Source organism: Passer domesticus, chromosome 1 (genome assembly GCF_036417665.1).
Source record: "Passer domesticus isolate bPasDom1 chromosome 1, bPasDom1.hap1, whole genome shotgun sequence".
Taxonomy (NCBI): Eukaryota; Metazoa; Chordata; class Aves; order Passeriformes; family Passeridae; genus Passer; species Passer domesticus.
This window is the reverse complement of record NC_087474.1, coordinates 43,880,746-43,905,526: the sequence shown is the minus strand read 5'-3', so window position 1 is coordinate 43,905,526 and position 24,781 is coordinate 43,880,746. Positions and strand designations below refer to the sequence as shown.

At 39.6% G+C, this 24,781-nt stretch overlaps 1 long non-coding RNA gene across 4 annotated transcripts in view; it reads left to right on the top strand.

The window, feature by feature from the left end:
• The window catches only part of LOC135298878 (uncharacterized), a 43,353-nt gene extending 25,499 nt beyond the window's left edge, over nucleotides 1–17,854 (top strand). For 3 of the 4 annotated variants that reach the window (XR_010360941.1, XR_010360938.1, XR_010360939.1), the window contains one exon: nucleotides 258–1,238. This is a non-coding gene — a long non-coding RNA (uncharacterized LOC135298878). Of the gene's footprint in view, nucleotides 1–257; nucleotides 1,239–16,019; nucleotides 16,110–17,535 lie in introns of those variants that run through there. The other variant, XR_010360940.1, reaches the window with a different exon arrangement.
• The last annotated feature ends 6,927 nt before the right edge of the window (nucleotides 17,855–24,781 follow it).

Sequence of the window (24,781 nt, the reverse complement as noted above, 5' to 3'; positions counted from 1 at the left end):
AGTATGTACTGCTTTGTCTGTGTCCTAAACCAGTAGGAATAGATGTAACCATTAAAATAAATTAACAGCTCCCTTTGTGGCAGGAAGTAGTCAGAATGCCCATAAAGAAATCTATAGATGCAAATATTTATTGCAGACAGGTAACTTAGGGGAAACTGATATGCTCTGAAGCAGATATATTGATTTATCTCAGGAATAGCATAGCTAAAGGCAGGGGTCTATTCTTCTGTGAACTGAAATGGCTTATTTTATCTCAGGTGAAATCAAGAAAACCAGCAAAGATGGCATGGGCAGACAAGTCCAAAAGTTGCTGGAGGCCTGAGGGCAGAAAAAGGAGATGAAGCACAAGTTATGTATGTTTCCTGGGAGAGGGTGCCAAACAATTGTGTCTTTCTCACCTGGAAAAACCTTCCAAATGAATGTTTTAAAAGTCCCCTTGAAACTCAAGTGAATATTTCAGCAGGTGAGGTGATTCTCTTTTATATTTTCCTGGTAAATATTTTATTTTGCTCACATGGATTCATCAAGTGAGAAAGGTTCCTGTATTCTTTGCATCTGTCTTATTGCTTGTATAAGCTGCCCCAGCTTTAATGTTTTGTCAACACTGTGAAGGGGTGAATTCTCCTGGGCTTCTCTTCACCTCACCATTGAAGACCTAGGAAACTCCACCAGACTATTAAGTCTTGTTCCTCCAAATATCAGATTTAGAAACATTTCTGTTCATGAGACTTTAGCCACTGACCATGGAATATTGCCCCAATATGGCTTACTCCTTTATCCTGACATTATGTGGAGGGAAAGTCCTCCTGAAAAAATTCCACCATGTCTTTTCAGATGAAACCTAACTTTTTTCTCCCAGGAATTTTCAATTAGCATCTCTAAGTTCTACTTAATCTAAGATATTTATTCTGGGTTTCCAGTGAACAGATCTTGACACAAACTGAAGAGATGAATAACTCTGGTGATGTCTTCTGGCCGTGTTCTCCAAGGCCTGCCTGCCCCTTCTCACTTTGGGAGAGCTTTGATGTAGTCACTAGTTGCCGTGTGGAGGTCGCTCTGATCTTGGCCATGCACATCCTTAGAGCACTTTGTCTTTGCCTCCTTCCTTTCTTAATGCTGGTTGTTTTTCCCCAGTAACAGCCAGCCCTGTGAAATGGTGGAAGTTTTGCCATGGTCATTCTCCAGGTATTAGGTGACTGCTGCTTACAGGAATCCACAGATGCAATTGGTCCCTTGAGCAATTTATTTCATGTGGGGAAGATTAGGTGCAAAAAAAGATAGTCTGCTTGAGCTCCTAAAGATGCTATCTGACCTTATCACTGAGAGGTCAGAGAGGAGCATGGGTTAAAGCTTACCTTTTTCAGCAAAGTAGTCACTAATTTGAGCAAAATTCCAGGAATGTGGCAGAATTAAGAAACAAAAGAGAGGTGCCTAAGGACTTCTGGCAGGGTTAAACTTCATAATGGGAACCTAAAAAGGAAGCTGAGGAGCAAAACTAAGCATAAGCATCCTATTCATCTCCTCTAAACATGTTCTGCCTCTACCTGCACATAGTATGTTCTCCAAAGGTCTCTGCCTCTTCTACCTCATGAGGATATTTAGGCAGGGAAATACCCAGGTTTTTTCCCAGAGTGACCTAGGTTTAGGGATGCTCAGGGATTGGGGGTTGTCCACACCTGACCAGGAGCAGATCACGCTTCTGCCCATGACAGGAAATCCCAGTGGAGCTCTTGAAACAACGGGGGAGAGGAGTCTAGAAACAAAGTTAAATATTCAGGCAGGATTTGGGGCTGTATTCTACTAGTGGCAGGACAGCAGACAATTTCAAAGTGTTACTTACCTGTGTATTTTGTGCATGTGTAAATGTCAAGGTGAAGGGAAAAAAAAAAAAGGGAAAAAGGGTTAATATTTTAGCACATTCCTCTGCCTAATATTCCTTCAGCATTTTCAGACACCAGCATACACAGAGGGCTGTTAATAAAGCATTTAGCTGCAACAATATATTAGTTTGTCCAATTTTCTTTTAACTATGTGAACTGTGTTGCTTTCTTAGGCTGAGAAAACCCAAAAGAAGAATAAAAATTGTTTTAGAATATATGGATTGTTAAAAAATTTTTGAAAATAATAATAAATGCCACTTCAGACAATTTTAATAGCTTTTTAAAGTCAGAACTACAGAAAAAAATTCTATTGTTTATGTTTTCCCCCAGGTCCCTGGAGGAAACAAATTTTTTATGAAAAATGTAAAGTTTACTCTGTTATGTTAGATTGTAGTGTTAAACATCATCCAGCAGAAGAAAAACACTTCTGCTATTTGCTACTTATCTGTATGAAAAGTTTCACTGCATCCATTTATTATATAGACTGTATTTTCTCAGAAAATTCTAATATAATTAAATAAAATTTTAAAATAGTTATGTACAGAACCTATGAAAAATGAGCCCAGCTATACAGTAAAAGAAAGCCTTTTTACGTTTTTACAGCAGGAAGAATCAGTAGGAATTATTCCAATTTCTGCTTGACTGGCTGAGCTTTGCACAATACGTGCTGCCATATAAAGAAACATCTAGTTCCTCCAAGTTCTGATAGGAATAATGCTAGGAGCTTCTTTCTTCTGTCTGTTTTTTAAAGAGGGATTAAAGCAAACAATTGGTGTATCATGTTAGACTCCTATGCATTTTTTCCTTTGCTTTCCTTACCTCACACTTTCTGACAGTCTCTGGTTGATAAATGTGCAGTTCTTCAGATAGTGTTTTTTTTTTTTTTACCAGCTTTCCTAGCAGTATGTTTCAAATCTTCCCTTGTTTTTTAGAAACCATATGCCATATCATGAATGGAGTTTGTGAGAAAGAAACCATCTAATCCAACAACATATATATATATATATTTTTTTTTTTTGGGTGCTGTTTGGCTAAGGGATCATTTTAATGCCACTATAAAGGTTCTTTCCTCCATGTTTCCACCTTCAAATATTGTGCTTGCAAATTTATGGTGCCAGTGGAGGTTTAGTGATAGTGGTTCAGAAGCAGAGTGTGGCAAGAAGTAGCTTAGGAACATTTACATCCTTCATTTAGGACATAAAATTATTACAATCATTAAGTAAAAATGAAAGTTTTGGTGTAAAAATAAGTCAAAACCCAGCAAAAGTAAATGTTCTGTGTTTCTGAAGTTAACATGAAGTGCTGAATTATTCCACATCCTTGATGTCTCATATATGTGGTCCAAAACTATACAAAAGAGAGTTAATGGAGCCAGAGCATTACATGCAGAGTTACTATTTTAAAAATTGCTTTTAAAATGTGACTGAATGCAAGTCTCTTATCTATATGAAAATAGATGGAAATATATTCAGTGCATTTATGGCGTATGAAAGGTTGTATTTAATGTTATCTGGTCTTGACCTTTAGACTGAAATTTGCATTTGATTTTCGATGCCTCTGAGAACATTTTACTTCCTGCACTAATTCCCTTTCTGAACTGTGAGGACTGTAGACTCTGTTGCAATATTGATCATTTTACACTGCTGCTGGTAACTTGTCAAGGCTTTATAGAGTTAACTATTGTTTTGAAGTCAAATGATGAATTTTGGATCCAATGGGATTATATAGGCAATAGAGTTGTTCAAAATGAACAAATTCTTTGTGCTCTAAATAATCTGTGAGACTCTGACTGCTCCTTGAGAATGTTTATTATTATGTCATGGCTGAGCCTGGGTTCACACTAAGACATAGACTAAAAAACAAAGTCTTACCAGATGACATAGCCTTAGACTACAATAAGGTGCTTGAAGTGCCATTTTATAATCCCTTTTAAAAAATCAGTCACTTAGACTTTGTAGTCACACTGCATTTATGTCACACACATTTTATGTCAAACTGCATTTCCTGTGTGTCTTTGCACAATTTCATGTTTCATAAGCAGTCAGTCATTCATTCATTCATTCATGTATTCATTCTTTTTTTAATATTTTGTGTCTCAGTCCTGTCTCTTGTATAGAGTATAGTAAACTTATTGCCACCTTCTTCTTAACACCACCACCTCACTCAACTGGTCTGACATACTCAAATTCAGAATGATCATTCTCCACCCTCATTTAGCATTAAATCCAATAAACTCCACCTTCAGATTTGAAGAAAGGCTTTTGCTTCCTAAAGCTTGTCTGCTTTTTTCCCCTCAGTCATGTCAGTACCAATATTTTTTCACAGAAGGTCTCGTCTCCTTTATTAATTCTTGGCATAAAAAAGTGTCACTCGAAGATCAGGACCTCAGAGTGAGACAAGGCAGTGTATTTGCTCATACACATAATTAACATGCTGTGTAACTTGGTGTGTCTATACATCTTGACCCTCTGCTCACTTTAGGCAAATTGATGGCTGGTGTCCTTAGCACAGTGAGGTCTGTGGGCTGCTGCATTAGACAATAGATCACCCACGTTACACTGGGATTCACTTGCAGCTCATGGAAGGAACAGGGATGCTCTCAGAGGCTTGTGTGGAGGTGTTACTTCAGATCTCAGTTCAGGATGCATCAGAAATTAAAAATAATGTTATAAGAAAGTAACTCAAAATGAGGTCCTGTGCCAATAAGCTCAACAGAGTAGTGCCCAGACAATTGCATTATGAATAATGCAGGTCAAGCAACAAGGGGAAATGACCTGTATTTAATAAATTTAATTTGTGATTACACAATACTGATAGCCCTAATTGAATTAAGTTATTCAATACATATTCCTAGTACTCATCAGATGTATTCTCTCAGGAACACTATCAGTATGGAGCTTATATACTAAATCCAGAAAAGTTATGTACAATATATATTTCTGGTCATGGCAGTCATATTTGCTGAGTTGTGTAACTGTAATACAACATAATTATACAATTATTGCAGGAAAAAGCAATCTTGCTGGAAAAATTCACCACTTTTATTGAGGCACAGTAACATGCAGACTTGTCATTAATATCATCAACAGGAACTTGGCTGAGGAGTCGGATTTAAATTACAATGTTTAAGGCTCCCCCTGCCCCCTTGGCACTGTGCAATTTCAAGTCTGCTCCACGGAAGCATGATGTAATGCAGTGCAAGCTACAAAACAAGAGCTAGGATTTTTTTCTTATTTTGGAAATTGTTTCCTTCCCTGTCTTTTACTTAAAATAACTATGTGGGATCTGCCCGTGAGAGATGTTATGGTGATCAGCATGGCAGTAGCCAGTAGTTTGTGTTAGGGGATAGGATCTACAAAGCTGAGCTGGAAATTCTCTGCCTGCTGAGGATGCAGGTGTCGGCACATTTTTTTATATGGATGTAGTGCATAAATATGGCCACACAAACACATCAGAAAATAAGGAGAAGAAGGTGTGGCATATGGTGGGACACCTGCTTTTTACACTACTCCCACCCAAGGTGAGAGCAGTCTCCCAGGGAGTGAAGGGAGGTGGGTTTCCATCCTGCTTTGGCCACAGAGGTTTTGGCTGCACACAGTCCTTCCCAAAGAAATGCCCAGCCTGCCTGGCTATAGGTACTGAGCTGGAAGTGGGCAAAAAGGGCCAAAATGGAAGAAGTGGCAGTGTCAGGCTATAGAGGAGAGGAGATTCAGGGAGTTTTCATTCTGTAGACTGTCAGTCTTATAGGAAGTGAAGCCACAATGAATTCCCTAAAAATCTTATGCATTACACCAGTCTGAAAAGAACTTGTACCTTCCTCATCTCAAGTTTTTGATTTTCTTTTGGAAAAGACCCACAACCCAATCCCCAGCCAAATCCCCAAACAGTGCTGCTTCTCCTCTGAGCCTTTCAGCACTGCACTTCACTTTTGTTTGTTCCAGTGCAGCATCTTTCTGTGCTCATACGGGGGGGATTTTCAGGCACTATCTTCCCTCCTCCCTTGTGTTTTGCACCCTTCTCCTGGCTAGCAGTGATATATTCTTGGCCTCACATTCTCTGGCAATTGACCTGTGAGTTCCTCCTTTTCTGTCATGAATTGTCTCATGTCTGTTCTGCCTTATGTTCTCTATCACAAATGCTGCCTTCTGTTCTCAGTCACAGTTGGGCTTTTTGTTTAGTTTTGTTGGGGGGTTTGGTTTGTTTTTATTTTTTTTTTTTTTAATTTTTAGTTCCTTATCCCTGTTTCTGCTTAGCATTGTTTCTGTGTTGCTTTTGTGCTACAGAAAAATGAAACAAAAATAAAAATACAAAAAAAAAAAGTCAAAACCAATAAAAAAACTCCAAGTAAGCTCCAATGAAAATTTGTACTTGCACTGCTTTCCTTTCACTGAGCTTCAGCATATAGACACCACTGACATGACTTTTTTATTGCAACTGACTGCACACTTGCCTGACTGCACACTTCTTGTCTGACATGCCCCTCCAAATCCTACAGGCTCTGTAACATCAAACATAAATTATCAGAGAGAAAGTGTTTTTACATCAATATGTACTGTTCCCTTTTCTACTGTTGAGTATACAACAAAAAAAAACCCAACTCCTCCTGAAGCAGAGCATCCTGCTGGTGTTGGTTACCAGCCTGGAAAAGTACTCATTTTTATTATTTATCTTCTGCTGTTTGAAAAGCAGCAGTGTTACTGTTGGATGAGAGTATTCTGTGGTTTGTGGATGTTTGACTGTGTTAGAACCAGCCCTGCTTTTAGCTCAAAGCTGTGGGGCAAATATTGCTTCATATGAGTGAAAAATCTAAACAATACCCTCTCCCCAGACTGGTACATTTTTCCCTGTTAAAGCTCAGAAGAGCTCTGCTAGTCATGGCACTGCCTCACAAAATAAGGTGGCATTCCTAATGAAAAACCTGACTGCTTAACTGGGATAAACAGATGTTTGCAAGCCAGTACAAATATTCTAAATTCCCCAGTGACAAGTTAACCCTGCCTGATACCAGGTGTCCACCAAGTTGCTCTATCACTCCTCTCCTCAGCTAGGCAGAGGAAATAAAATATAATGAAAGGCAAACCAGACACAACTTGGGGAAATAGGTTTTATTTATTACCAATCAAATCAGAGTAGGATAATGAGAAATAAACCCAAACCTTAAAAATGCCTTTCCCCTCCTCCTCCTCCTCTTCTTCCCAGGCTGAAAAGTTCTTGTAAGAAAAAGAGCTAAAGAATGTCAGTATGTGTTAAAATAAGAGATAGGATACTATTAAACAGTTCTACCTCATTCACTCTGAATGCAGTTTTGCTTCATTTAGAGTCACTGCAGAAGAGACAACTGGATAGTGACTCATTTGCAGGGGAAAATGTGGTTAGTTTATTTGACATTATATTCAGAGAAAAGACTAGTGAGTCAATCAAATAAATTATTTTAATTTGATCGTTTGATCTCTTCCCAACCTTCCTCTCCCTCAAGAACCCGATTGCTACAAATATTTAAAATGGTATGGATATTTTTCTAATGGCAGCACAGTATGGACTTCGCCATTTGCTGATCCATGCACTGGATCCATAGCAGAACATCACTTGCAGAGAGGAAAACAGCAGCAAGTAATAAAAGTCCAGTTTAACTGTCTTTACTCTTCCTGATGATTAGGGTTTTTTTTCCTCTTCCTCTGTTTCATTCCTTCTTAATTTATTTTTACATCAATGTAGTGTGTTGATAAATAAGCCCATTACAGCCGAAATTAATCCAAAGATGAACTGATCTTCATCACCAAAGATGGGCTTTTCTTCAGTCCCTCAGTTTTTCATCCTGTAGAGGTTAGGACTGCCTGGCTCTTTTTCTCTGTTACATTTCCAAAAGCACAAAACATCTTGAAACTCATGTTTTACCTTTCCTTTGTGCTACTTCTTTCTCCCTCTATCACAATTCAGGTATCTGTCTTGCTCCCTACCCTCTTGGTTTGCTTTTTCCTGGAGCCTTTGTGAGGCAGAAGCTTTGTGAGATGACTGCATACCATAAAAAGCAGTGAAAGGTACTGGGCCCCTACTCAGTACCTCAGATGGACCAAGAGGTGTCCAAGGGAGACTCACAGAAGGAGATGGTCATTATCTGCCACACTGACCCTTAAAGAAAATGCAGGAAACACATTTTCTAGATCCTGAAGTCTATTGTCTGAGATAAGAGGGGAACTGTCCAGGGTGAGAGATGGAGCAGAATGGTGAATGTCCTCCAGAGACATTCTGGGGATTCCATAATGACCTCATAGTGTGGAGAGAGCAGGCTGTGTCTGTACTTGTTTTGCCAATCAGGATGGCTGTTTAAATAAAGAAACCCATCCTCCTTTCACTGGCAATGACATTGAAATAAATTCCTGCTTCCTCACATACTGTGCTATTTTCACAATTTTGGAAGAAATATGTTGTAAAAATGCATTCACCAGTGTACAGGGAAATTCACAGCAAAAATATACTTCTGTATTGCTGGGATATAGAAATAGTATCAGGGATCTCTGTTTCAGATTTTTACCTTGCACTGGAGTCTGAATGCTGCCATTGCACTTTTGAGTATCTGCATTAATCAGGACTATAAAACCCAAAGAGAATTATAAATCTCTATGAGAAAATTCCATTTCTGCTGCATCTTGTTAGCACCTGCGGTACAGCAGTGCTGCTGCATTTCAAGGGGTGAATTTATACAGGCACTCTACTGTGTACTGGTGGCCTTGTTTTCTGAGCTCTGTAAAGCAAAGCAAGTGCTGCATATCATCAAATTTATCTGGTTCACCTCACCACCTCTCTGAACTCATATTCCCACTTTTGGTGAAAGCCTCCTTCTTTCCAGCCATGCAAAGTTGGTGGCGATGTCTGGGTCTTGCTCAGAGGCAGATGGCAGCTAATGCCTGCCTGGAAGGGAGCCAGGGAGTGGAGGCTGCTGGTGGCATGACCAGAACCATGTTTGTGCTGGCAGCAGTCATGGTGTCATTTGCTGGTGCCTAGAGTTTCTGGCTGATTCCCAACACAAATGTGGCAGCACCTGGACCCCGTGTGTGAGCTGAGCCTGTTTGAATGGGGCTTCCCTGCTCTCACCTACCTTCACCTGCTGTACATTTGCTTTGAAGAACCCATGTGATTGCTGTGATTAAAACAACACATTTCAAAAGGCTTTCTTAAAAGCATGTGGCCTGTAAGAGCCACAGTTATTGCCCTGGAGACATGTTAAAAATGGAGTTATGGATCAAAGGGCAGTTGTTTAGGTCAGTTGAAGCAGGCAGAGCCATTCCCTTCTTTCTTTACTCTGGACTGTTTATTTCTTCCCCAAAATGTTGATGAAGTCTCTCTGTGCCACATAGGTTTATAGATTCTCCTTTCATCATGAGTTGTAAACATACAGCAACAGTGGGGAACTTTGACCATGTAGTACAAATTTTGTATTTTGTATTACCATGATTTCACCAGTGGACTCGTACAGCTGAAATAGCCATAGGCTGCAGCTGAATGTCTGAGTGTCCCAGTGCTGGAGTATTTCTGCTTGCAGAATATGGAAGATTTCCTTCTTTCTGGTCCTGGTGGGGACTGAGCCCTACAGTACTTGAAGTATGGTGCTAAGGGTTTCCTCTTATTTACCAGACCACAAACCATCTGTCAGGCCTTTCTAATCACTGATTTAAAGGACAGATGGATCACCATGAAAATAGTTCCTGCTAATTGAACTTGTCAAATACAACTGTCTAAACCCTATCAGACCTTGCTGGAAAATATGCTTTAAACACTTCCTGAAAAAATAGTCTTTGCAATAGCTAGGATGTCTAAAAACAAGTTAAAGCTATCCCATGTGAAATTGCAGAATGCAAGCTTGTTCCTTAAGTTCTCAGGTAAAACTATTTTGTTGGCCTTGGAGCTTTAAAATCTGTTTAAAAGGATCTTTTCTGAATCTTAGTTGATGATGCCTTGCTCATGTCCTGGGATCCAGGAAGTAATGGTTCTCTTATATCCAGATGAGATATTTTCTGCAGTCAAAGCACACCGTGAAGGAAATGACAATTAGGTATTGAATCCCACAGCAGCAACAGCTGCCTGTAGAAGTTAGTCATCCTGTTGCTGTGAAAATAGTTTACGTATTAATTTTTAAAATACTAGTCTTTCCACAATTGTATAAATATTTATCAAGACTTCATTTCCTGTAAATTGCTCGATGTAGGACAACAGTGATATATACATGTATAGGTATGCATATATAATTTTCTGTGAGTGACTTCGTGGCTACTGAATCAAAAGTGTTATGGGAATCAATTACTCATGAGAGTATATGTACTTCAAATGCTGCACTCTTAAATAGATCACTTCCTACTTTTTCATCTCTGACCACTAATTGCAGAGGGCAGTTCTGAGTTAAATAACCTGCAGGGCAAGAATTATTTATAAGAGATTACACACATAGGACTTGTGTACATTTTTTAATGCTGTGGATGAGAACATTAAACCCTAGAGGAGACGGCTGTGTCTGTAATCACAGCTTGAAACGCACTTGCTGTAACAGGTGACACCACGTATCCCAAATATCAAATGTGTAATATTCTTTTTGTACTTGGCTGAGAGTAATGACATCTTCCAAAATGCTGGGAGGCACATCCATGCAGAAATACGTTTGCCCTGGAACTGCAAGTCTGTAGAGCTTTCCTGCTCACGTCTCGTGTGAGTGAGCTCCTTCTGTTACGAAAAGCGAGTCCCGGTGTCTGTGCGTAAGCACAGCCGTGTGTCTGTGTGCATGTGCTGCAGGAAAACGTCAGCTCAGACTTTCCCTTACTTCTTGCATTGGCTGAGATAAACTCCCGTGATCTCCTGCTGTTTCCTGTTAGAAGACTGTCAGAAGAAAGATATTTATTCAACGCCAAATATAATTTAATTTTTAAGTCTTAAGGTTGTGTTTCTATTTAAATTTAAGAAGGGATTTTATCATTCAGCAGTGCTAGAATTTTAACTAGTTTAAATTAGCTTAGAGCTGTGCAATAGATTCTCATCTCTTTTGTGTGTGGATACAGATTCTCATATCTTTTTTGTGTGGATACAATGAGGGAAAGCTTACATTGCACCATATAAAAAGAGAAAGGGCAAGAGAGGGGAAGAGCGAAATGAGAAAGAGGAAGTTTTTTTCCTAAGAGGCAAAAATGAATTTCTCTAGTGTTCAAGATTTTGGGGAATAAGGAAATATTTGCACAATACTGACTACCTGTTTGAAAAAAATATAGTTGAGGGAGCTCATCCTCATTAGGTAACTGGCTGAGAGGAACAGAGGCACAGCATTTGGAGCTGAATGGAAGTTTCCCTTCAGATTAGTCAGAGCGGAAACAAAGCTCATACTCCATAAGTTACAAAGTTTGTTAGAATCCCTCTCAATACTGAATAACCTGTCGCTCAGAAACAAGAAACAGCCAAGTTTTGTTACAGGATGCAGCAGCAGGCACCACCAGTCAGCTTCTCTGGAGTTCAGTATTCCCATCACATACCTGAAATGAAATTTTCGGTTGTATCTAAACAAATGTAGGTGTTTTAGAAGAGTTATACAAAGCTCAGTTTAATGCTGCTTCCTCCTAAAACTAGGCACTTGTGATGAATTCTGTTTTGATATTTTATATAGAGATGAGAAAAGTTTTTATGATATTTTGTTTGGAAGGGCCAGTCTGTGGTAATGAAGACCTACTATAAGGAGGCATCAACTGAAATAAATTTCCTATTAAAGCTTTAAAACCCAATGAGATTCAACACCCTTGTATGTTTCACTACATCACTAAAAGGTAAAAAAAAAAATGTTTTACACAGCAAAAAGTCTTCATCTTGAAAAGTAGAGTACTTCAGAAAGTGTCTAGAACTTGAAATTAGCAAAATTGACACTTTTACCTGTTTCTCTCTACTATAATTTTCTTTGGGTTTTAAGTTTGTTAGAAATTTTTAAAAGTTTAAGTTTCACCTGATTTTTGTCAAGAACATTTTTGTTCATTTTTGTTCACCTAGAAGCTTGTGGTTTTGTTCACCTAGAAGCCCATGTCTGCAATGGGCTTACTTCTTCTCCAGTTGCTGAAATGATTACAGACAATGAACTCATTTGCTCAAGTGAAGCTCGTCAATTGGAAATTGATGACTTGAGGAAGCTCTCCTTATACTTTTTATGCATCTATCTTCCCTTCCAGTGGATTAGAGAAAAGCAAGAAGGCTCCATAATAGCTACAACCAATGTGTATCCTAAGCATTAAAGAAAAGGGGAGAAATTTGTTGTTGGGCTGGTTTCACTCTTAGCTTGCCCCTTTAGCTCTGCCAATGGTCAGGTCCTCTGAGTAGCAGGTGGCACTGGTAATATGTGCTCTACATAGGCTTTCCTGTAAACTGGACCCAGCAGAGCAATAGCTACATTTCTGAGCATTTAGCCTTGATTTGTCCCATATCTGTTCCCAGTTAATAATTTCATAAATAATTGCAAATGGATGGCATTTAGCCTTGAGTTCATTTTAGAAGAAGCAGCCTCCCTGTGATGATGTGGCCAGTATTTTTACCCTTGGTTCGAAGCAATTGTATTGTTACCATGTCCTGATGAGCCTTTCCTGTTGCCACTGTAGCCTTGAAAGATAGAAATTGCAAGTGCTGCAGGTGGTGAGCAGCAGGGTTTGATTGATCCAGATTCCATTTTCGCATTTTTGAAAAAGAATGGAGGAAAAGGGATGCTCTGCAGCTGAGTGTCAAACCTAGCCAGAAATACTGTAGTTATTGGGGATGATGATACAGTAGTATTTTGAGCCAGCAATATAAAGTGAGACCATGCCAGAAAATTGGCAGCGAGCATTGCTTTCACTTGTGGTTGTGCAAGAGCTCAGTGAGAAGGCCGGACTACAAGACAAGTACCTTTTCTTCCATTGTTACATGAAAAATGTGATTTTCACCATAGCTGGGCTGAGCTACAGGCTGATAACATGAGACAAAGGAATGGCATGAATTTGGTACATAGATCTGCATTACAGATCGTGCAGTCTTCATGCAATCAGGAAAACACTCCACTGCTGTCCATGAAGTACAGCCTTGTAGCAAAAATAACACCCAGAAATTATGATGATTTTCGTAAATAACAGTGGCGGCTTCATCACTTTCCTGATTCCCATTTTCTACAGATTCACTGGTGTTTGGGTTTTTTGTTTGCATTTTTTTGCTACATCAGTTTAATCATGTTCTTCTAGATCCTTCTCTATTGCCAGTACTGTAGCATCATACTTCTTTCCTATGCTCATGAAAAATTAGGAGACTTTTTGATGCCATGTGGCATCATGCTAAGCATATAAAGTGGGGGGAGAAGAAGGAAAGGGACATGTTTGGAATGATGACTTTTGTCTTCCCAAGTAACCCTTACTTTTGATGGAGCCCTACTTTCTTGGAGGTGGCTGAACACCATTGCCTGCCATGGGAAGTGGTGAATTAATTTCTTCTACCTTGCTTATGTGTGCAGCTATTACTTTACCTGTTAAACTGACTTTAATTCAACCCAAAAGTTTTTTTACTCTTCTGATTCCCACCCCCATCCCAGCAGGCGTGTGGTATTTAGCTGCCAGCTGGAGTTAAACCACAACAGCCCTTCTTGGTGTCAAGTATGGGCTCAAAGGTTTCAAGATAATCACAGATTGGATTGGCATGTGCTAGATTGAATTCATAGCTGTTATTACTGTGTAGCTATTAATCTGCAGGCTCTGTGCTTGCCATGGCACTTGCTTGCCTTGCTGCTACCATCTGCATTGACTGGGACATGGAATGGCATTGGCTGAGTGCAGTTATTTCCTGTAGGGATTGTGCTCAGTTAAAGCTGCCCATCAGCTAAGTCAGGCATCATCTTGTGTAGTTGTGTGTAATCGCAGCACAGAGCTGCACCCAGCTTGTGCCTCTTTAGCAGCAGGATTTTTAAGCAGCTTATTTTCATGCTGTTGGTAGCTCCTTCTACTGTTAATTGGTTTTAGAGGCACATATTTTGCTTGGATCTGTACTGCAAGAAGGGGAATGAAGAAGCTTTTAATAGGCACTGCTATGTTTGCTGTGTAGTATATTTGATGCACTTGCAATCCCTTCCTCTTCAGCCTAGGTCCAGTATTAAAGCAGCTGCTCATGTGGGACAGGAATGATGCATAGTGATCACTGGCAAACAGAACATTCAAGCTCACATTGTGTGCATGTGCTCAGAGGGATCCTGTCACACTTTTGCAGAGTAACATAGCATCAGTGTTTCTGGATGTTTGCATACAGACTTCTCAGCAGCCCTAATGTTCCTCTAATAGGATTCACTTGCTGCCTTTTTCTCTCCTCAGATGTGGCACTTCCTCAGGTCCTTAAAATCAAAAGCAGTGTCACCTTTGTGGGGACAGCAAGCACACCCCTGCATCCGTGAGTGTTCTCAACCTCCCTGTGGCTGGGCCAGTAGGACATGGTGCCTATCCATCCCAACTGATACCTGCTCTGCATCTCCATCACTGCCACAGTGCATCCCTTCCTTGGTCATTTGCTAATGAGCTGAGCTGCTCATTAGCTGCTCATTCATCTGAGCTGCTCCCTTTCCATCCAAACAGCTCATTTCTACCTATCAGTGTTTGGTGGCTTGCAGTGACTCCTGGGATTTAGGGTGAAATCATATGAATTGTTACTGGCAGGAAGGAAAAGATGAGTAGGCTAAGGAGGGTGAGGAGTAATCTCCTAGAGTTGTAACTGAGAGAGGAAGATAATCAGACCTTGGACAGTAGGTGTCAGGGAGCAAAACCAGGGCTCTTAATTCCTGCACACAGGCATGCATCAAATAGGAGTCCTGCTCATCTTCATTTGTGGCTTTCCCACTGAATCTGGAAGGAAGGCAGGAATCAGTGAAAGGTGAATGCTCTTGGCAAACTACTTCATTAAAAGTGAATGCTTGCACTCCCTAGTCTTACAGAAAGTGGTGTAAGCCTGGAAGAGTACTATGAAAGCTCCCATTCAGTGGAATTTTCCACTTGGCTAAAATACATATGCATGCTGTGTGCTGCTGGGATGCTGGCAGAGTGGATGCAGGGACTACAGAATGAGTGGCTTCTTGGTGCTTCAAGCACAGGAAAAATATAAGTGGATAATGATAAGAAATGGCTTATAAAAGCCAGCTCTTGAAAGTGCTATAAAATAGCAGTTATTCAGGAAGTGAATGGCAGGGTTTCACAAAAGACTACTTATCAGAGACCCCACACATCAAGCTGAAATGGTGATTTTTGTATTTCTATTTATTTCAAGGTTTGCATTCATTAGGATTGATTTAAGGTTAATAAAAAGCCCCAACATTTCTGACAGTGCCATCAAAGAGTGCCACTTGCACCTTTCCATTTTCTCTGTGCTGAAGCTCTACAGATCTGTAACCTGGGGGAAGAGAAGGCACCTGTAGTTACCTGAATATATTGGAAAACAATGTGCACCATGGAAGCAGCTGATCCCAGGTTCCCCACTAACCTAGCTGAACTGTGTGAACTTGAAATGCTCAGCTGCTAGAGAGAAAAAAAACCAAAAAAGCCACCAGTGTGGCTTCCTCTTACTGTTTTGGTTGTGTTTTATGAATCAGAATTGGCTGTGGGTTCCTGCCACCATGGAGGTGTAAAGAGTTGTGAAACCCATGTAATCTCCTCGGTGCAGATGCACACCAGATGGGGTAAGACAGTACAACCCCTGTCCTTGATTTTTGCCTGAATAAAATTGCTTCCTGATTACATGCTGGCTCTGATAATCACCACTGACTTTTTTTCTTAGGCATCGTATGGCAAATCTGGAACATAAATTTCAGTGAGAAAATAGGCATCTCTTGGAATACTGCAGAAGCTCTATTGTTTCCCCAGGCCCACGGCTTTCAGAATAAAAAGATAAATTGGAATGAATGAATAAATTATTTTTGTTAACCTGTGGTGCATGTACATCTTTGTACTTTTTTTTTCCAGGTCCGTGCAGGGTTCTCCACATATTTGTTGTATCATTAGGGCCCCACATATAGGCCCTCACTTGTGAAATTACACATCTGCTTTCTTGAATCTAAAATTTGGCACAGGAAGACAATTTAAAACTTGAGTTTCTTAAGAGGAGTCTCTAAATCTACCTTGCACACAGGAAAGAAAAATGACAAAAGGGAGCTCAACCCTCCTATCCCCTACTGATGTCAACATCATCTCTGAAGAAAATTTCACCTTCCTTCCAAAGGTGAGATTAAGTAGGAAAAGTGAACTTTTAGTTTCTTAAAAGAAATTTCCAAGAAGGCACTTCAAATAGTGTATTTTTCTGTTCTAGTCTGTGTCTCTGAGCACCAGCACCCCTTCCACTTTGCTCTAGATAAAAAAGCATGTTGTGCTTCTTCCTGTTAGTTATCAGCATTATAATGCTAACTTTGAGCTTGTTCCTTGCTAAAAGCTGAAGAGACGACACATTGTAAACAACAACATCTCTGCTGTGGAGACCAGTTTTGCATACTGAGTTTTGTATTTACAAAGACTTTTAAAAAAGTGAGATCAATTTACAGATTATGAAATATGAAAAAGGAAAATAAAGAAATTTTATTGTTTTATTTGTATTCTACTTTTCCATTATTTTTTGGTAGGAAAAATCAAAAAGGGGAAGTAAAAATGGAAGAAGAAGAGCATGTCCTTTTCCTGATCTCAGCGGCCATGAATATTTTTGATATGAAAACTGAGATGTTCATAAAAATCTCAGACACCAAAGTAGGGCTTCAGTAATATGTGTCACTACTATCTACACATATGTTTGTGAAATTTCTATGCAATCTACGTAGGAATCTCAAAAAAAAAAAAAAAGGCGCATCCGTCTGTCTATCTGTCTATCTATCTATCTATCTATCTATCTATCTATCTATCTATCTATCTTCTAACTGTCATAAGACAGACTGTGAAAATGTTATTAATTGGCAATGCTTGTTATTTATGCAGTGCTTAGAAATGTTAAAAAACCCAAACCCAAAACTCCACTGATATTGGTCTGGTCTACCAGAATCAGTCTGTTGCTAATGCAGGACTCCCTACATTTAATTACTTTGAAGAGGCTCTTAAACCCTTTCTTTCAGCAGGTCTTTAATTAATCTCTTTGTATAATGAATGACAATAGAGCCTTCATCCCCCTACAAAGGGCCTCTAATTCTAATGCCACTTTCAAGGTTTATAGCTTGTGTAGATAATGTGTCAGACAAGAACAATACATAATAGTACAGAAATTCAAGTAATACTGCAGGTATTTTAGGAGCACAGATAAACCAAAGGAAAATTAATTGGATTTGACATCATGACAAAAATGCCACTGCACAAGGACATCCATCTCTAGTCTTAGTTCTGTATTACTGCAAGGGGAACAATCAGTGCACTAAAATACCCCTTTGATGAGTGTAATTTGGCAACAATTTGCAAACATGATAATGTGCCTTGTTAATTCAAGGGCATTTGACATAGCTATCTTGACATTTTCATTGCAAGAGCTGTCAAAAATAATCTGGAAGAGTAAAAGAGTCTTATTGAAAAGTGCCTCCTTACTTTCAGTAATCTAATACTCTATAGTGGTAAGGTCAAGTAATTTTTAATGATATAGCCTTTAATCCTCCATCAATTACTACTTTTAATTACAGCTGAGCTGCTGAAATGTATAGAGATCTTCCTGGAGTTAAAATGAACAGCTATAACTGCTCTGAAGAGTCCACTATTATCAAAGAGACAGCAGTTCCCTTGCTCTATCACCACCTCCCTGGAAGACAACTGGCTGCAAAAACAAAAGGTCCTGAGCCCATTATACATCATACCAAAGATCTGGTTGTGTTATAACTCACATCCATGACAAACCGAGCCAAGATTACTGAAGAAGATTTTTTGTGGCTTTTTCTGATCTACACCTACTTGACTTTGACTTTCCATGTTTCTAACTAGCTAGCTACACTGACAGCTGTTGATATATTTTCTAGATAATTGTGAGTATCTCTATGGGCCATGACTTTTTAAAATACCAATCAGTCTGACACTAGGTGCCTTCCCCATGGAGAAGGGAACACCTTGCCTGGGAGGCATGAAGGCCTGGTCCAGTACTGAGCAGCACAGTCCAGGCTGTAACCTGCATGCTGATCACTTGAGGTGTTTTGGGTACATTAATAAAATTACACAACATTCTTAAAGCCAAAGTATAAATTTCATAGCGCACCAGACACCCTGAAAAGTTGCAGTTCTCCCTTAATTTTATATAACAAATTTTGCTGAGTTACCTGAAGACCTCATGACTTCACTTTCTGATGGCTTCAGAGGGTTTGTTTGGTAATGGCACAGTGATAGCTTTCCTGATTCTGCAGGTAGTACTGAAAAACTCTAGCTCTTTATAAAAAAACAAGTAAATCAGAACTCAGTGTACCTCACGTCAAGTGAAGACTGTATTTTACTCCTTTCTCTATGTATAGGACTCTCCAGAAGTCTAAAACAAAGATGCATATAATGACCTTGCAAATAAGATCAGTGTAATTCAGAGAATGAAATTAATTCTTCAAGCCCTGGCTTTGTTTGTCACTTACCATCACTGTAGTTTCTTTTCATCCTTAATTTTTGCTCCTCTCCAGTATTTCCTATAAAGAGTTTTGTTTAGAGGAAAAAATAAAAAGAGGGGTTTATGCATCCATTATTTAATGATGGACTTCTATCCTGGGGGAAAATAGGCAAGAAGGATTCTGATGGCAGAGTGAAGTGAATTAAAGATCAAAAAATTTCCTAAATTTGGCTGAGAGTTTATGACTTAATTTGCATAACTCTGGTTTTAATGTCAGTGACTTCTTTCCTGATTCATTGTTGGAATTTTTTTTGTTTTCAAATTTAATTGCTTGTGTATTAATTTTCACAATTCTGGAGCCAGCATCCCTGTGAGATCTAATTTAAGGACTGTATTTCCTCTTTGGAAAATAAGAGACAATTTCACAAAGACAAGGAAAAATCAAGAACAATGCCATTTTTTATATAACATACTTTTATTTCTTTTCAGAACAGCATTTCTTTTCTAGGGCTTCTTAGGAGTGGTTGTTGTCTTTACATACTTGCCTGCATGCAGTTCTTGGACTCTCACCATCACAAAAGGCCAGAAGAGGCACCACAGGCTGCTCAAACTTGCCTAAGTGGACCTGATACACAAGGGGTACCCTTGGGCTAGGCAGAGGAAATTCTAGCCTCCTCCACCTACTTGCTGGCTGATGTTTCCTGGAAAGAGCAAAGTAGCCTCCACTCCACTCTGCTGTAGGAGCAACTAAATTATACCTCACCAGAGGTGTCTTAATACAGTGCATATACAAGGTATGTGCAGAACTGTGTTTTCCAAACAGGAATCATTATAGGGATAAGAATCAGGTGCCAAAAGTTGTCTAACCTGCTCTCTGTGGTTTACTTTGTGCTCTGCTTCTCAGTGCTGATGGTGTGGCCCCACAAAACCTGTGCAGTGGCAAAGCTGCTGAGCACCACGTGAAAGTGAGCCTGAGGGGACACAGGACCACGTCCCACGGGAGGGAGCTGCTTTAGTTCCCCTCTGAAGCAACATGGCATACACAACTGGTGAGCAGCAGGGCAAACCACAGGACTGAGGTACTTCTTGCCTAGCCCTTGCCTCCTCAGTGCAGGATGAACAAGCGGGGGGGCTCAGCTGAAGGATAAACATCCTCTTGCTTTCACCACAGGACAACAGTTTGTACACCACAGTTAAAGCCATATCAAAAATATGTCTCAGCAATGCCTTCCCTGTCTTCCTCCTAATTTCTCCCCATTTTTAGTAGTGGTAGCAAGATAAAGTTATGCTAAGCATCCCTGCTAAGTGGAATCTTTGTCTTCATTTTCCCGCCTTCCTTCCCTCTCCTGGAAGAAAAAAAATGGCAAAAAAAGGGCTTCCAAAATAGAGTATTTAAAAAGTCTTGTTCCTATAAAATGAAGCACAGAGTAGGACAAAGAATTGTAGGAAATGCACACTGAAGATGTAATGAATGTTTAATGAAATTATGAGAAGCTTATGGATCCTCAAGTGCTGGAGTTTGTGGTTGCCTAGGACATCCCAGAAAACACACAGAGGTGTCTGATGAAGATCCTCCCCAAGGAGTAGCAAAAATTGTGTAGATCTGATATCATAGAATATGGAGTCTTCTGATTTCCAGTTAAACTGGTAAGAACAGAGTGCCCCCACATAAAAAGAGCTCTAAATCTGACTGTGTTACTGGTGAGGAGTGATTACCTCCCACATGTCTTTTCCAAAGGCTGCTTTTCCTTGGTTCCTAATTTCTTTACTGGTGTAACAGCCTGGCTCCATCACAGGTAACAAAGTGAGGCCCATTTATACTGGAGCTGGAAGTTTCCTTTAGCCCAAAACTTATCTCCTTCCATGGCACTGATGGATATCCATGAAGTGCTGCCTACCCTATGCACGAGGTGTTCCCATCTTCCTGGGAAAGCCTACAAGTAAAGGCCATAAGAGCTGGAAGCCTAAAATATATTGTACCTGAGCCAGAGGAGAAAAAAAAATCATGATTCAGAGTTCTAACTTTGATTACTAATGCTTCTTCTGCTCTGCAGAGAAGAAGCCTCAAAGAAATCACTTCTCTGTGCTGTTTGAAATTAAAGAATTAATGTATGCTCCTGAAAAGTGAAAACACTACATCTCTGCAAAGACAATGAAAGCAAATAAACTTTGAGTCATGGCGTCTGTCGGACTTACAGGAGCTCCTGTTCTACCCTGTAAAAGCCTGACTGTGATGCTGGATTATGGCTCCCCCTTAATCAAGACAGGAAACCATTCTGTCAATATACTCAAGAAACTCACTGCAGAGTCATATACTTACAAGGTCCTTTCTGGCAAGCAAGAAAGCCATTAACAAAGACTTTTCTGACCTCCATGGGTACATTGGACTTTGGGTACTCCTGCTTTCATTTCTATCTCTATCTGTCCTGCAGATTGGACTAAAAGCCCTAAGGGTTTTGGCTCTGCTCTGTCACAGCTCTCCTTGCAGTATTGTAAACCCCAGCAAGATGTAGGAGACTGCAGACCATATGTGTGCGTGGGGATAGGTTGAGAGATGATTTATTTTAAGGCCAATGCATTATTTCCTGACAGTAACTAACGGGAGAGTTACACTCAAAAGATATTCTGGAAAGAGTGACTTTTGCAGAGCTGGGAACACTGACTCACTCCTGTCGTCCTCCTAATTTCCAGTGCATGATGCAGAGGTGAAGGAGGAGAAGGATGAGAGTGATGTCTTCCTTTTGCTGTGATAGAAATAAGGGCTGGTTTCTGACTTGGCTCCCTTCCTGAAAATTGCCAGCGTGAGATGGGAGACTGCAAATAACAAGTCACAAATAGGTGGCTTCTGGTTCTTAGAACAGATAGACAAATTTTTCAGTTGTCTCACTTTCAGACAACTGCCTAAAATACACCAAGACCATACATTCCCCCAGAAAGAGAAAGACAGACAAGATTAACTAGCTTTCATATAATCTTCTCATACTAAATCTAGAGTAGGTAGAATTACAAATGTCACCAGAGATAAGTTTAGTTAAGATGCACACACAGAGATACACCTTCTCCAAAGAAGAGGTCTGTTTAAATTTCCTGTAAATGCCACATTTCACGTCTGCTGCTAAATTAGTGCATTTGCTGATGGAAATGCTCCCATTTTTTCCCCATGTCTCGCAGTGCAAGTGCTCTCCTATCATTGGGTTGCATCACATCAGAGTAATGCAGCTGAAATGAATGCAGTAACATCGGAATGCAGCTGTGTTTACAGCAATGAAAATCTGAGGAATTGCACTATTTGGGCAATGGAAGAAGGAAAGTTGATTTAAAAGGGCTGTTTGGCATGCCTGGTGCTTCAATCTTGCTTAGATAAATTATTATTTTAGTATCTGCATAAAAAAAGCCAATTTTACTCTCTCTATAACTACAAGAAGACAATTTGATGGCAGTATTTGGAAATACTTTAGATAACATTGGATGCAAAGAAACAGCATTCTAACACAAATGAATAAGGTGCCAAATCTGTAACAGTAGTGAATTCCTCACAAATACCTTCACTGATGCCTTATAAATGAAAACTGGTCTCCTGAAAAAATTTCATCGAAAAAGTTGTTTGAAGTACCATCCAATTATTCACAAAGGTTATTATGTAGTGCAAGGTTTTCATAAGGTGCATTCTGTAAAAAGTTATGGTCTCCTCATTGAAAAACAAAATCTAACTGGGACATACTTTTGTGTATTTGTCTGAAAACTAAGATATTGCATTTGGAAGCATCATCCCAGACAGCTGTACATCTGAGGGTCAAAATTTCAATTTGGCATCTGAGCTGGGTCACATCACCGGGCTAATTTGTATGTTTAGAATTCCCCAAGACATAAGCTGGGAATGCAGGGGAACTTAGCAAACCTGCCCCAGAAAAGAAGCAAGTCAGTGTTGTCAGGATGTTTTTATTTTCCTTAGAAATTAAATTAGTCATAAGCGTGCAAACAGTTAAGTAAATTAGGAATAAAAGCAACACAAGAAATGATACACAAAGACAACTGGTCCCAGTACTTCACATTACAAACTCAAGAAAAGGCAACCTTAGCCTTTACTACAGAGTCACCAACTTAGGCAGGATTCTCCTAAGTTTCAAAAGGCAAACTTCAAAGAGAATTTGGATACATCTCCAGATGGGAACCTCAGCATAAACAAGTACTTGTTTCTCTGATGATTGGAGCAAAGGCAACACAGAGGGGGGTTGTTATAGCAGCGTTACATCTAGGTATTAAAATATTGCTCAGTGTAGAAAAATATATGTTAATCCATTTCCAGAGAAAAATGTCAGCTATATCCCAGTGGAAGAGAAAAACACTAACAGCAAGTGGTACTAGAAATAAATCAGGTGTAAACTGTCTGGCTGCAGACTTCAGAAGAAGAAAATAATACACATTATGAGTTTAGTTTTTCTGCTGCTGCAAGGCCCTAGTCAGCTGTTAAAACTAAGGTTAGAATGGCTGACAGATTTCAAAGGACTGATGATGATGATGATGATGAGTAAAAAGTCAGAAGACATGAAGGTTGACTTCTTCTTTGAGAAATTGTAAAAAGCTAATGAAAAAAAGCCCCCAGAATTAGTGGCAGACCTATGCAGAAAATTATTACATTCTCAGAAATTCCCCTTCACTAGCAAATGCCTACAAAAAAGGCAAATGTCTCCATCTTCTTGAGGGTGTTAGAAAATCATCTCAGTCCTACAGCTGCAGGCATCCTGGGCAGCTGGAGCAAGGGTCACTGTAGCTTTAGCAGCCAGGCTGTTTCACTGGGCTCTAGATCAGACCTTTGCTGCCTCTGTTGCCTCCTGAAAAAATACTTTTTTTAATGGTAACACAACACCTTTGCCTTCATATTGTACTTCTTGAGCTAAGCTCAAACATGCTCTATGTCTCATTTGTCCAAAGAGTGTTTAAAGAGAGGTTTCAAAATGTAAACAGAATCTGATAAAATCTGATAACCACTATTCAGTGGTGCAACCCAAAAATTTTGAACAAGAGAGAGAGACTCCATGGTCAGTGGAGAAATACTGTGAAAAATACAATCTGCATTGTGCATTTAAAATCAGATGTTGATAATGTACTGTATGACATGATCCTAGGTGGGCAAAGAAAGGAAAGCCTTCTTTCTCACAGTGTCAAGCTGCCTACTCACAAAATAAGAAACTATGCAAAAAAAAGTGAAGAAAGAAAACATTCAGTCTGTTTTCCTATTGAAAATACACAGTCTTTCCAAAAAGTCTGAGCAGGTGGCCAGAATGAAATTAAAAATTACTTTTGATCAGAGGACTTTGCTGTATTATGTATTTATTTATTTATGTATCTGTGCACACTCACAACCAGCAATCAGGTAAGAGTCAATGTCTTTATTCCTAATGTGGTGTATTTTTTCCAGGTCATGAAATGCAGGTTAATATTTGATCTTCTATCAATAAATCTCCCCATACTAAACATATAAAGGTTATTCCTGGAAAACACAACCTGGCACAGCCATAAACTTACTGTAATTGTTTGTAGGAGGAAAAGCTCACTGATTGGAGAATTTCACAGCAATCATGTAAATATACTGATGCCAATCCCTATCACAGTTATTGTCACAGGTGACGTTACAGATCAGTATTAGAAATATTTGACTTAGGAATTTAATATTATCTCCTATGAACTGTTTCACCATCATAGTAGCTGAATGGCATTGATTTCTTCTGCATCCCCCTGCTTATCTCAAGCTATTTAATTTTGCTTGTCTTATTGATTTTCATGTTCACTTCATACATTATCTGACTTTATCTTACTGGAAGCTGGTAATGAATCAATGTAGCCACCTAAATTCATGTTCTGTTGTAACCCCTGGGAAAGAGCCACTCACAACTATCTACATCAAAATGTACCTAGTAGTTACTGTGCACATCCAAACAAGAGATGACATATTTGTCTCAACACAACTCACAGAGGGAAGGCCTCTGCAGTCTTTCTGTTGTGTGCATGTATTTTTAAATGCCTGCCGTGATAACATGGATTTAAAAGGAAAACACTGGAGCAAGCCAAAGAGACCTCAGTGAGAGCCCCTCATCCTAAGCAGTTCAGTTATTTGTGGCTCCTTTCACAACCTCCTGCCTGTAAGTCGTATGCCTTTCTCTGAACCCCTTCTTTTCCTACCTTCAGACCAGGATCTAGCTCTTATTCTCTGCTTACATTGCCCCCAGCGTGCCACTTTTATCAGAAGGGCCCCATTAGCAGGAAAGGCACATCCAAAGTACTGATAAAAGTAGTGCTAATTGTGCAAAACAATGCCAGGACAGCTATGATAACAAATTGTCATTATTTTT